Source organism: Petaurus breviceps, unplaced genomic scaffold (genome assembly GCF_028583685.1).
Source record: "Petaurus breviceps papuanus isolate PSGF00001 unplaced genomic scaffold, PetGlider_PUasm1.0 90466, whole genome shotgun sequence".
In the NCBI taxonomy this organism is placed as follows: domain Eukaryota; kingdom Metazoa; phylum Chordata; class Mammalia; order Diprotodontia; family Petauridae; genus Petaurus; species Petaurus breviceps.
Window position 1 is genome coordinate 465,025 of NW_027187260.1, and position 13,573 is coordinate 478,597.

A 13,573-nucleotide genomic window follows, 5' to 3' on the forward strand; every position below is an offset into this window, starting at 1 on the left:
CTCTCTCTCTCTCTCTCTCTTTCTCTCTCTCTCTTTCTCTCTCTCCTCCCTCTCTTCCTCCTCTCTCTCCTCTCTGTCTCTCTCTTCCTTCCTCCCTCCCTCCCTTCCTTCCCCCCCCCCATATTTGTCTTCCCAGAGCTTAGCACACTACCTGGTACATAGAAAGCACTTAATAGATAATTGTTGATCATTTACATCATAAATTCTACCTGGTCACAGGCAAGTGACCAGGGCAGGAACTGTGGGACAGGGAAAAACTTGTATCATTGACTCAGTGTCCAAAATTCTGAGTTAGTCCAGCAGCACCAGAATGCTCAGAGCTGATTGCAATCAAGATCTCTAATCAATATCTATAGCTCAAGGAGATAGAGGAAAAGAAAGAGAAAAAAGGTCCTAGATGTACAAAAATATTTCTAACAGGTTTTCTTTCCCCCAGTGATCAAGAACAGGAAATTAAAAGGGTACCCATCAATTAGGAATGGCTGAACTGATGCACATGAATGGAATAGAAGACTATTTTGTTGTAAGAAATAAAGAGACTGTTTCAAAGAAATATGAAAAGACCTGTTATGAACTGATATAAAGTGAAATGAGCTATTGTTATAATTTTTATTTTTTTGCTTTTTGGAAGGGGGAAGGTAGGGCAACTGGGGTTAAGTGACTTGCCCAAGGTCACATAGCTAGTGTATTAAGTGTCTGAGGCCAGATTTGAACTCAGGTCCTCCTGACTCCAGGGCCGGTGCTCTATTCACTGTGCCACCTAGCCACTCCTATTGTTATCATTATTGCCTGAAACTTGGTACTTTTTCACTTCCATGGAATCAGTGTGAAGATCCATGTCTAAATCTTATTTCTGGCAGGTTATAGGAGTTTGGTCAAATCACTTATCTCTCTGGGCCTCATTTTCCTCATCTGTAAAGTGAGAATGTTGGACTTGAGCTTCTGAGATCTTCCCAGCTCTAGGGTAATAATGATATAGGTCAGATGAAAGAAAGATTTTTCTTGTAACTGAGGACTTTGAGAAAGTTATGGGCTACTTTGATACCACTACTAGGTCTGAATCCCAGAGGGATTTTTAAAAAAGGGAAAAGGACCTATTTATTTAAAAAATATTTTTAGCACCTCTTTTTGTGGTGGTAAAGAATTGGAAATTGAGGAAACGCCCATAAATTGGGGAATGACTGAACTACTTGTGATATATGACTGTAATGGAATGCTATTGTGCAATAATAGCCAGCTGACTGATTTCAGAAAACCCAGACAGACTTACATGAACTGATGCAAAGTGAAGTGAGCAGAACCAGGAAAACATTGTATAGAGTAACAGCAATCATAATCAACTGTAAGTGCCTTAAGCTATTCTCAGCAATACAATGATCCAAGACAGTTCCAAGGGACCCATAATGAAAAATGCTATTCACCTCCAGAAAAAGAACTGATGGAGTCTGAATGCAGACTGAAGCCCTCTATTTTTCACTTTCTTTATTTTTCATGGTTTTTTTTTTAGTCTGTTTCTTCTTTCACAACATGATTTATATGGAAATATGTTAAAAGAAAAAGTTATGGGCTGCATTTACAAAGGTCAGCATAACCTCTGAGATTTTCCCCTGTGTGTCCTGGGACACTAAACTGTTACAATTTTACAATGGTTCCTTGAATTTGTCCCCTTTTCTCTCATGTATTTCAGTGGAAGGCACAGTGCCTCTTAGGATTAGACAGTGGCAAAGGAGAGCCATGTCATGCTGAGTTAGGGTAATTGAAGCTTTGGCCACATGCCTGAGAGTTTTCATGGAGTCCTTCCTCTGAAATGAGGGCCAAGCTTAATAGTTTGATTGAGCCCTTGTGTAGTTAATACAGCTTCTAGACTAGGGTATTCCAAAGCTGCACTCCAGGGTGTCTGATAACAAATGCTGTGGGATACAAGGAAGTCAGCCAAATACATGAGCCTCATTTTACAGATGCAGATAATAAGATCATAGATTTAGTGCTGGAAGCAACCTTACAGGTCATCTGGTCCAAGTCCTTTAGTGGGGCGATATACATTTCTCTTCTCTCCAGCATGTGGTTAATCCAGAACATAGCCCTTAATCCAGCAAAACAGATGGCTCAGGGTATAGGGGAAAGCGCAAGGAAGGAGTGTGTGTAGAGCTGGTTTCTGAGAGGCAGAAAACTCCGAAAGGAAGAGCAGAGAATGGCAACCTAGTGTTGATAGAAAAAAGGGGAAGTCTGCAAGCTGGGGAATGATGAGAGGCAGGAGAGAAGGATGAAAGAGAGGAAAAGAGAATGAGGGAGATGAGGATGGAGTGTAAGAAAAGAAGGGGAAAGAGAGGAAAAGCAAAAGAGAAGGAGAAAGGAGAAAGGGAGGGGAAATATGGAAAAAAAAGAAGAATTAGATTGAGGAAGGGAAGAGAGCAGAGAGCAAGGAAAGAGGCAGAATAATTTTTGTCCACCACTGAACAATATGATCTATAAACCTTCCTTTTGAATGCCCTAGAATGTATCCCTGCTCCTTCCCCATATTATCTTTATTTATGCTAATGACATTTTGGCAGTGAAGTGTACCATTAGAGGGAGCTAAGTGTCATCATGGATAGAGCACTGAGTCTAGAATCAGGAAAACCTGAGTTTGGATGTGATCTCAGGCACGTCACACTAGCTGTGTGACTCTAGGCATGTCATGTGATTGCTGTCTGCCTCAGCTTCTTCACTGTAAAATGTGGACCACAATAGTATTTACCTAGCAGAATTGTTGTGAGGATTAAATGAGATAATATTTGTAAAGTGCTTAGAATAATGCTTGGTGCATAGTAGGTCATCATGAAATAGTTGTTCCCTTTCCCCTTCACCATTCTGTTCAAGCTCCTCCAAATCCCAAACCCCACCTTGGACTTGAGACCCAGGTACCCTGGCTTCTCAGGGCTTCCCTGCTGGGTTAGATACAACAGCCCACTTGAAAACTGGGTTCAAAATCTCCACGGCTTGAACTCATGGGTCCAGTGGGGTCTAGCACTACCACTGGCTCCTGGAACTGAGGACAAATAACACAGAACAGAGACCCGAGGCCCATTTTTTGGAATGAGGGTAAAAGAGAGAACAAGGGGAGGAAACCCTTCCCCTTTTGCCAGTTTAGTTCATGGTGCCCATTGCCATGGGCGAACTGGCATCTTCAACCTCAGGACTCAGCAGGAAAGAGAGAGGGAAGGAAAAGTGTGAGCCAGAAACAGAGATTGTCTTAGTTTGGTCATTTTCCCTTTGTGCAGCCAATCAAAGGAGATTACCCCAATCTGTGTGGTATGTAGTGTCTCCATGTTCAATTAGCCCAGGAAAGCCCCATTGCATATGTTTTCCATTTTTTTAATCTTTCTGTTGGAGTCACTTAAAGGGTATTTGTTGAATTGAGCATCTCTCACCTGTGACTTTCAACATGGCTATTCTCTCAATCATTCAATCAATGAGCATTTATTATGTATTTCCTATGTGCCAGTCAAAGTGATAAGTGCTAGGGATGCAAAGTAAAAGGAAAAAATAATCCCTGCCCTGAAGGGGCTCATGTTGTAATGGGGTAGACAACATATGTAAATTAGAATATAAAAAAAATGCAGAATAGATAGAAGGTAACCTTAGTGACAATGCCACCAGCAAATTGGAGGACCAGGAGAAGCCCCTTGGAGGAGATGACACTTGAGCAGTATTTTAAAGGAAGCCAGGGGTTCCAAGAGTTGGAGATTGGGTGGGAGAGTATGCCAGGCATGAGGAACAGCCAATGAAAAGGCATGGAGACAGGAGATGGGGTGCCCTCTGTGAGAAATAGCAACTATGCTCAGAAATAGCAAATATGAGTTGTAGAATGGGTAGAAGCGAGAGGGATAAAAGAACATTGAAAATGTAGGAAAGAAAAGAGCTTAAAATGCCAGATAAATTTGATCTTGGAGGGAATAGGGAGCCATTGGACTTTAAGAAATAGGATGGTAACTTTATCAGGCCTATGATTTAGGAAAATAATTTTGGCTGAGTAGAAGATGGATTGGGGTGAGGAGAGGCTTGAGGCAGAGAGAGCCATTAGGAGGCTATGGTAATGGTCTTAGAAGTGATGAGGGTCTCAAGTGGGATGGTAGCTATGTCAGTGGAAAAAAGAGGATGTGTTCCAAAGATGCAGGGAAAGAAATCACAAGGTTTGGCCATTGAGATATGTGGGGTGAACAAGAAAGTGAGGTTGAGGATGACACCAGAGTTGGAAGTAATGGGAAACTTCAGAAGAAGGAAAAGTTTGGGAGAAAAGACAATGAATTGTTTTGGAAATGTTGAACTTGAGATGCCTTGGGATCTTCAGTGTGAAATGTCCAAGAGGCAGTTGGTGCTGTGGGAATGGAGTTCAAGAGAGGCGCTGGAACTGGATAAATAGTTCTGGGAAACATCTGTATAGAATAAGTAATGGGAGTTGATGTGATCACCAAGAGATATCGTAGAGGGAGGAGAAGAGTGCTCAGGACAGAACTCTGGGGGATACCTCCAGATGTGACATGAATGATGATCTTGCAAAAAGGAGTAGTCAGAGAGAGAGGAAGAGAACAAAAGTGGAATCAAGATACCCCAAAGGGGAAAGAACATCTAAGAAGAAAAGGTGATCAACAGTGCCAAATGTTGCAGAGAGGTCAACAAGGATAAGAACTGAGAAGAGCCCATTAGATTTGGCAACTGGATCACTGGTAACTTTGGGGAGGGCAGTTTCAGTGGAATGATGAAGTTGAAAGCCATATTACAGAAGGTTTAGAAGAGAGTAAGAAAAAAGGAAGTGAAGACACGATCATAGATGGCTTTTAGAATTGAGAAGAGGATGAGAGATATTGGATGATACTTAATGATGAGATTCTAGTGAGTTTTTTTCTGGATGGGAGAGTAGGGCTTGTTTGTTGGTTCATTGTTGTCCTTTGTTCTTGAAGAGGACCAAAATGACATCACTATGTTGTAAACAACAGGATTGTTGCTTAGATAGGGAGAGAGTTGAGATTAAAGAGAGTAGGGACAATCATCTGAGAAGATAGGGGCTAGTATCAAAAGCACAACAGGAAGATGGATGGATTGCTACAGCAGGGTTGACTTTGGCAATCGGAATGGCCACATCATCATCAGAGGCTGTAATCAAGGAGGACATAGTGAGAGGTGATGTCAGCAGGACCTCTGATCAAATGGCCTCAGTTTTTTCAGTGAAGTATGAAGCAAAATATTCAACAGATTAAGTTGGGAAGGGAGTGACATGGAAAGCTTGAGGAAAGAATGAAATATTTGGAATAACTTCTGTGGTGAATTAGATACGGAATCAATTAGGAAGGAGTAGTAGAATTGCCTTCCTGAAGTGAGGGAGTTGTAGGTAGCATAAATTTGTTAGTTCTTAGACATTAAATTCTGTGAAAACTCGGAAGTGAGACTTCCAGGAAATATGTATAGTGACCTTCAATCCACTTGTCTGAGAAGTTCCCTTTAATTATGTCAGATGGTCTGTACATCAAGCATTCCTATCTCTCCGGCATACTGTCTGCCTTAAGTATTTAGATATGTTAATGTCTCAGATAAATTTTAATTAGGATCAAAGAGTCTCTTAAATTTTCCCCTGGTTATTTTAGTCTGGAATGGTGTTTTACAGGTCCTATCATGTAATGATGCTAGTAACTCATGTTTATATAGAGTTATATGGGCTTTGAGGTTTATTAAGTACTTTTGGGATGGACAGACATTAAATGACTTGCACAGGGACACACAGGTAAGTGACATAGCCAGAACTCAATCCTGGGTTTATTGACTCCAAGTCTGGCATTCCTTCTCACTCTTCATACCAATCTTGGCACCTTCCCAGAGCCTGGACTTGGTTTTCTATTGGAGAATGTTGGGGGAGGAGTGGTTCTCATGGTTAGGTAATCTACTTTACAGAATTGCAATGTGAGCTTCAATTAACAGTAAGTATTTCATCATAAAGGAGATTAAATAAAAGCCTCCAGAGAAAATATGTTGACAAATACTAAATAAATATTTATTCAAGTAGAAAAAAGACTTCCCTACCTACTCTTCTGATTTATGTATCTGCATGATTTGAATTAAGAGGCAAAGTAGGGATTTGTCTGTAACTGTTAGATGAGAGAGAGAGAGAGAGAGAAACTACCTAGTAGAGGTGAGTTATTTTCCTCACACTCTATTCTTCTCTCTGAGTGGAAGATCAAAAGATGGCCAAGAAACCCTGGGAACCATTGTAGAGGAAAGGTGTGGTCTCCTTCCAGGCAGTTTTCCAGTACAGTTGTGTTCATGTTGATTTTTTTTCCATCTGTTCCTGCTAATCCTTCTAAAGTAGCATTGACTAGTTCCCCTACAACAGCGGTTCTCAAACATTTTGGTTCCCTTTGCATTCTCAAAAATTATTGAGAACCCTCTCCACCAAGAGCTATTGTTTATGTGATCTATATTTGCTGATTCTTGCTGTATTAGAAACGAAAACATCTTAGTATTATTATGAAAATGGTCTTGAACTTGTGGATTCCCCAGGGGTCCCAGGACCACACATTAAAAACTATTGCCCTATAGCATAGTACACAGAAAGGGATTTTTTTTTTCTCTTGGGAATTTGGAGGTAACTTACTAGATTATTCTGATTTTTTGAGATGTTGGAAATGTGTCTATTTTATCTATTGGTTCTTTTGAGAGAGGAGAACTAGAGGAAAGCTAGTTAGCCTAAGAATTATGTAGGAATGTGGGTAGAACAATACAAAGTGTGGTCATGCCAGCAGGAAGCTTCCTTGGAAGAAAATGGGACCAGATATGTAAAATAGATCCATTGGACTAATTCTGACTTTGGTTTGGGAATATTCTAGAAAGGAAGGTTCTTTTCTTCAGTGGGGAGGGTTTGATACTCTGATTTAGATTCTGGATGGATCATGCTATGTCTGGGGAAACTTAGCAGAAGATGGTATGACACAGTGGAAAGAACACTAGATTTGAAGGTCTCTAGCCCAAGTTTGAATCCTAGATCTTCTATTATCTCTGTGTGACCTTTTGCAAATCACTTTTATCTTTCTGGGTCTTAGTTTCCCCATCTGTAATGCAGTGAGACCAGAGAGTTGTCAGCTAACTGGAATCTGTAACAAAGTCAGGAATTTAGAATAATGGAAAAACAGCCCAGAAGGCTTCCACCATTCTAAGGTTAATTAGCATGCTCTTATCAAAAGCATTATGTGAGCTGAGGGAAGCCTCATCACTCCAACCCCACATAGCTTCCTTTTGGTTGGATGAAGTCGCCATACTAGTTTTAAGGGATGAAGACTGATAATTATGAATTTGAGAAGAATTAAAAGAATAATGAAATAAAACTGTATATTGTATAACTATGGTGATTATTCTTGGCCCTGGAGAAGAGAAGAGGAAATGTATCTCCCTCCTTTTTCTTGTTAAGATGAAGGAATTTAGTTTAGGAACTATGGAATGTTCCCATGGCCATAAATGTTCACACATCAGACATGGTTGATGTGTCAGTTGGTTTTGCTTAACTATTTCTCTGTTACAAGGGAAGTCTCACTGAGGGGAGTGAGAGGTGGAGGAAGGGATATATGTGTGTGTATATATATATATATGTATGTGTGTGTATTCCAAAATAACTGTGCTGTGGAAATAAAAGCAAAAAAATGAATATATCAGTGGTAACTCATAAACTCTATTTTTTTAAATAAAATTTTCCCCCAATTACATGTAAATATAATTTTTTAACATTTTTAAAAAAATTTTGAGTTCCAAATTCTCTCTTTTTCCCTCTCTCCCTCTCCCTCCCTGAGACAGTAAGCAGTTTGATGTAGGTTATACATGTCATTCAAAACATATTACTATATTAGTCATGTTGTAAAAGAAAACGCAGACCAAAAGAAAAAAAAAACCAAAGAAAGTGAAAAATAGTATACTTCAATCGGCATTCAGACTCCATCAGTTCTTTCTCTGGAGGTGGATAGCATTTTTCATGGGTCCTTTGAAATTGTCTTAGATCATTATATTGCTGAGAATAGCTAAGTCATTCACAATTGATCATGGCACAATATTGTTATTACTTTGTCATTTGATGGGCATCCCCTCAATTTCCAATTCTTTGCTGCTACAAAAAGAGCTGCTATAAATATTTTTGTAGAAATGGATTCTTTCTCCCCCTTTAAAAAACATCCCTTTGGAGTAGATATCAGCAATATATTGCTGGATCAAAGGGTATGCACAGTTTTTTTAGCCCTTTGGGTATGGTTTAAAATTGCTCTATAGAATGGTTGGATCAGTTCATAACTCCGCCAACAGTACATTTGTGTTCTAATTTCCCATATTTCCAACATTTATCATTTTTCTTTTCTGTCATATTAGACAACCTGATAGGTATGAGATGGTTCTTCAGAGTTGCTCTAATTTGTATGTCTCTCATGAATAATGGTTTAGAGAATTTTTTCATAATATTATAGACAGCTTTAATTTTTTTCTTCTGAAAACTGCTTGTTTACATTCTTCAACCATTTGTCAATTAGGAAATGACTTGTATTTTTATAAATTTGACTCAGTTCTCTATATATTTGGGAAATGAAGCCTTTATTAGTGACACTTGCTATAAAAATTTCCCCCCTAGATTTCTGCTTTCCTTTTAATCTTGGTTGCATTGGTTTTGTTTTGTTCAAAACCGTTTAAATTTAATAAAATCAAAATAATCTATCTTACATCTTGTAACACTCTCTGTCTCTTGTTTGGTCATAAATTCTTCCCTTATCCGTCATGACGAATGCTTCAAACCTGGGGTAGCTATTTCATGGCCCACATGTGAGAAGGGCTCAAAAGGAAAACATTGGGCTAGATCAGGGGTTTTTAACCTTTTTTGGTGTTATGCATGACTTTGGCAATCTAGTGAAATCTATGAACTCCTTTTAAGAATAATTTTTAAAAAATCATAACTGAAGGAAATGTGAAATTTCAGTTAAGAGGCCAGTAAAAATAAAGATTTCACTTTTTTTCCTATTCAACTTCATGGACTCCTTGCTATTGATATAAGTATTACTTCTCAATTTTCCTTGTAAATAAACCCTAGACATTATCTATGCTGTGTTGTATTTTTGTTTATTTTGTTAAATATTTCTTAATTACATCTTGATTTGGTTCAAGTCCCATTCAGGAGTTTTGTTTGCTTGTAAGACTGTTAGCTTTGATACCTCTATTTGGAAAATAGTGAAAAGTCTCTATTTTTCTTGTAGTTTTTTTCCCCTTTTGTTCTGTTTCTTCTTTCACAACATGGCTATTCACAGACCCTCAAGGACCATGGCTTCCAGTTAAGAACCCCTGGCCTAAATGAAATCCTTCCCAATGGTAAATCCTATAGTTTAGTTTAAGTTTAATTTAGAAATCTTAGGTGTCAGTCTAGGAATAAGTAGACATCTTTTAAAAAGTTTTAAGTTTTTGGTCTGGACCTCTGATTTCAATGAAGTAGGTGGGGAGCTTTCTTTTGAGGAAGATTACAAATCTTCATTGCCCTCCAATTTATCACCTTGGAGAGTTGCCTCGAGTCCAGAGTTTAGTGACTTGCCCAGAGTCACACAGTTAGTATGTCTCGGTGGCTAAACTTGAATCCAAGTCCTTCTGACTATAAGACCAGTCGTCTCTCCATTATGCCAGCATACTTCTCGTATTTCTTTTATCTTTAGTTCTAAATTTTGATATTGGTGTAAGCATTACTTCTCAATTTTCCTTGTAAATAAACCCTAGAAAAGGTAATTAAGCAGTATGGTGTTTGTGCAGACAAAGGGAGAAGGGAAAGATGGAGAAGATACCAAATCAGGGGATAAAATTACAATCAACCATGTCTGAAGAGGAGGGAAATATGATTAAGAATCCATCAGGTACAGATGATCTCTGGTCATAAGGAGCTGAGCAGATTTATGGCATCTGATAGGTCAGGTACCTCGGAGACTTAAGTAGTCAATAGTCAGCTATGGTGACAAACTCAAATAAACATGGGTCTCTGTAGAACGCATAGTGACTTAGAAACCATAAATTAACATTATCTAGGCTGTATTATATTTTTGTGTTTTTTTGTTAAACATTTCTCAATTACATTTTGATTTGGTTCTAGGCCCACTTAGGAGTTTTGTTTGCTTGTGGGACTGTTAGCTTTGATACCTCTATTTGGAAAATAGTGAAAAGCCTTTCTTCATTTTTCTTGTAGTTTTTTCCCCTTTTGTTCTGTTTCTTCTTTTACAACATGACTAATATGGAAATATGTTTTACATGATTGTACATATATAACCTATATAAGGAGGGAGAGGAGGGAGAGAGAGGGTGAAAAATTTGTAACTGAAAATCTTATGAAAAACAAATGTTAAAAAATTAAAATTAAAATAAAAACATTTAAAAAACAGAAAATAGTAAAAAGCGAGAGCCCCAGGGCTGAAGGCAAGATCCCTTAGATATTTCTTAGGGAGCTGGTCTAAGGTCAAGAGAGAGGATCCTTCACCCAGGGGTTATACCTAGTTCTGCTTCAAAGCTAAGTAGATTGATCCCTGGCTTTGGTTTTTCCTTCCTGGAAAATAACCTCAAGTAGTACAATAACCCTTTCCAATTCCTCCACTCTGCTTATCATTCTTGGCATCTTCCTGGAACCTGGAAGAATGGATTGGAGGAAGACTGGTACTACTGGGTGGGTAATCTACCTTCAAATACTGTCAGTGTCTAAAGAGGAAGCTGGGCCTGGAGTGCTTTTGGATTTTCCCATGCAGAGCTAAGCTTAGAGTAGATGCTCTATTATTATTTTTTGCTTTTTTTGGAGGGGGGAAGTCAGAGCAATTGGGGTTAAGTGACTTGCCCAAGGTCACACAGCTAGTAAAGTGTTACGTGTCTGAGGCTGAATTTGAACTCAGGTCCTCCTGACTCAAGGGCCGGTGCTCTATTTACTGCGTCACCTACCTACCCCAAGTAGATGCTTTATTAATACACATGGGGTTAAACTGAATGAAGTTGTCCTTGAGGCTAATAATGCCTGGGAAGATTAGTGGCCAAACACTAAACTTCTGGCAACTTTCCAGAGCTTCCTTTTTTCTCCCTTGGCTCTGGTTCTCCTCTCCTTTCTGCTTTTTGGGCCAAGGCACCCAGACTTTTTTCAATAGAGGAGATACTTTTCATTTCCTTTAAGTGTGATGGATAGGAGTAAGAAGGAAAAATGATGACATGATACTGGTGGGACAAAGTCTTGCCTCTTGGAACTTTGCCCCATGCCTCGTTGAACAAGTACCAAGTCTAGCTCAAATAAGTGCTGGTGACTGGTGACTTGGGGGAGGCACTCCAAAGGTAAATTTGGGGATAGGGACTTAGGATCCCAACCCCATCATTTTATAAAAGAGGAACCTGAGACTCAAAGTGGAGGAACTTGGCGAGAGTTAATACAGGGGCAACTGATGGGTGGGATTTGATCCCAGGGGCTCTGACTTCTGACTCATTACTTTTCCCTCTCTATCATACAGACTCTTGAAAGAAGCGACCCTGGTATATAGTATTACTGATTTGAAATCAGTTAACTGGGCTTGCCCATGGTTAGACACATGACTAGTATATGTCAGAAATTGGACTTAATTACTTAATAACCTTCAACCTACTATGGCGCCCTACGCTCTGACTGGACACCGTCGGGTCAAGAGCAAAGGAACAAGCGTTTATCAAACACCTTGTTGTTCCGTTGTTTCTATTGGGTCGGATTCTTTGTGACCCCATTTGGGCTTTTCTTGGTAAAGATACTGGAGGGGTTTGTCATTTCCTTCTTCAGATCATTTTACAGATGAGGAAACTGGGGCAAACAGGGCTAAGTGACTTGCCCAGATCATACAGTTATTAAGTGTTTAAGGCCACAACTCAGGTCTTCCTGACTCCAGGCCCAATTGCTCTATCCACTGTTCTATCTAGCTGCCTACTAAGCTACCTATTAAACACCTACTATGTGCAAGCACTGTGCTAAGCACTTTACAAATATTATTTCGTTTGATCCTCACCGGAACCCTGGGAGGCAGGTGCTATTACTACGTCCATTTTACAGTTGAGGGAACGACAGGAGTTAAGTGACTTCCCTAGGGTCACACAGTTGCTAAGTGTCTGAGGCTGGATCTGAACTCATGTCTTCCTGACTTCTGGCCTACTGTCCCTCCTAGCTGCTAATACAATACATTAGTAATGATACAGCAGTGTGATCTTTGCTTTAGGTGGAACAGATAGTGAGTTTTCTTTGAAAAGTCAGCCTCTGACTGAGAAGCAAACTAGCATAATATAAAAGAAAACCAGCCTAGTTGTCCGGAAGACAGGAGTCCAAGCCACTTCTGACACCTACTGGCTGTGTGACAGGGTAAATCACCTAACCTCTCCTGCTCCTGGCTACCCTCTAAGGCAGGGGTGGGAACTTTTGAGCCTCAAGGCTGCTTGTGGCACTCTAGGTCCTCAAGGGACACCCTTTGACCAAATCCAGACTTCACAGAACAAATCCATACACTACATTAAATCTGCAATACTGCACACCAGGGTCACTTCTTTCAAGAGTCTGTATGATAAAGGGGAAAAAGTAGTGAGTGGGTCAGGAGTCAGGGCCCCTGGGATCAAATCCCACCTGTCAGTTAGCCCCTGTATAACTCTGGGTAAGTCTTTCCACTTTAAGCCTTGGATTCCTCAAAGGGGATTTGTTCTGTGAAGTTTGGATTCAAAGGACCACACTCGAGGACCAAGAGGGCCACATGCGGCCTCAAGGCTGCAGGTTCCCCACCCCTGTTCTAAGGATTATAGACCCCTATGGGTGGAGGGAAGGTCCAGGAGTTCCTAGCACCAGGGCAATCACAACTCTGTCCCCAAAATGTCAACTTCGCTTTGTTGTATAGTCTTTGTTATAAGGGATGGCATTCTAGGGGTGGGGAAGATGGGGGAATACATTACCAAGTGAAGGGGATATAAAAACAAATGATACCAATAAAAATATTTTAAGGGGAAAAGTCAAATACTACAGATTTATGGACACCCCACCTTGTTGAATTCTGGGGGGATCTGAAGACCATTTTCCCTCTATATTGATGGTTTTATTCCTTTAACTTATAATAATATTATTAGCTGACATTTTTCTAGTGCTTTAACATTTGCAAAGAGCTTTACATGTGGAATGCTGCTGTGCTATAAGAAATGACAAGCAGATTGGTTTTAGAAAAACATGGAAAGACTTGCATGAAATAATGCATAGTGAAATGAGCAGAACCAAGAGAACATTGTATATAGTAATAGCAATTTTGTTCAGAGGTTAACCATGAATGACGAATTTTCTGGGTAATAGGATCATTCAAATCAACTACAAAGGACTTATGAAGGAAAATGCTATCCACCTCCAGAGAAAGAATGGGTATATGGAAGTGTGGATTGTATATATCCATGGATGCATGCACCCATGCATACATACATACATGCATGTATGCACGTGTGCATCCAACACACATATTATACATATGTGCATGTGTACGCACAAGCACATATGTATAAACACATATACACCTGTATGTGGTGTGTA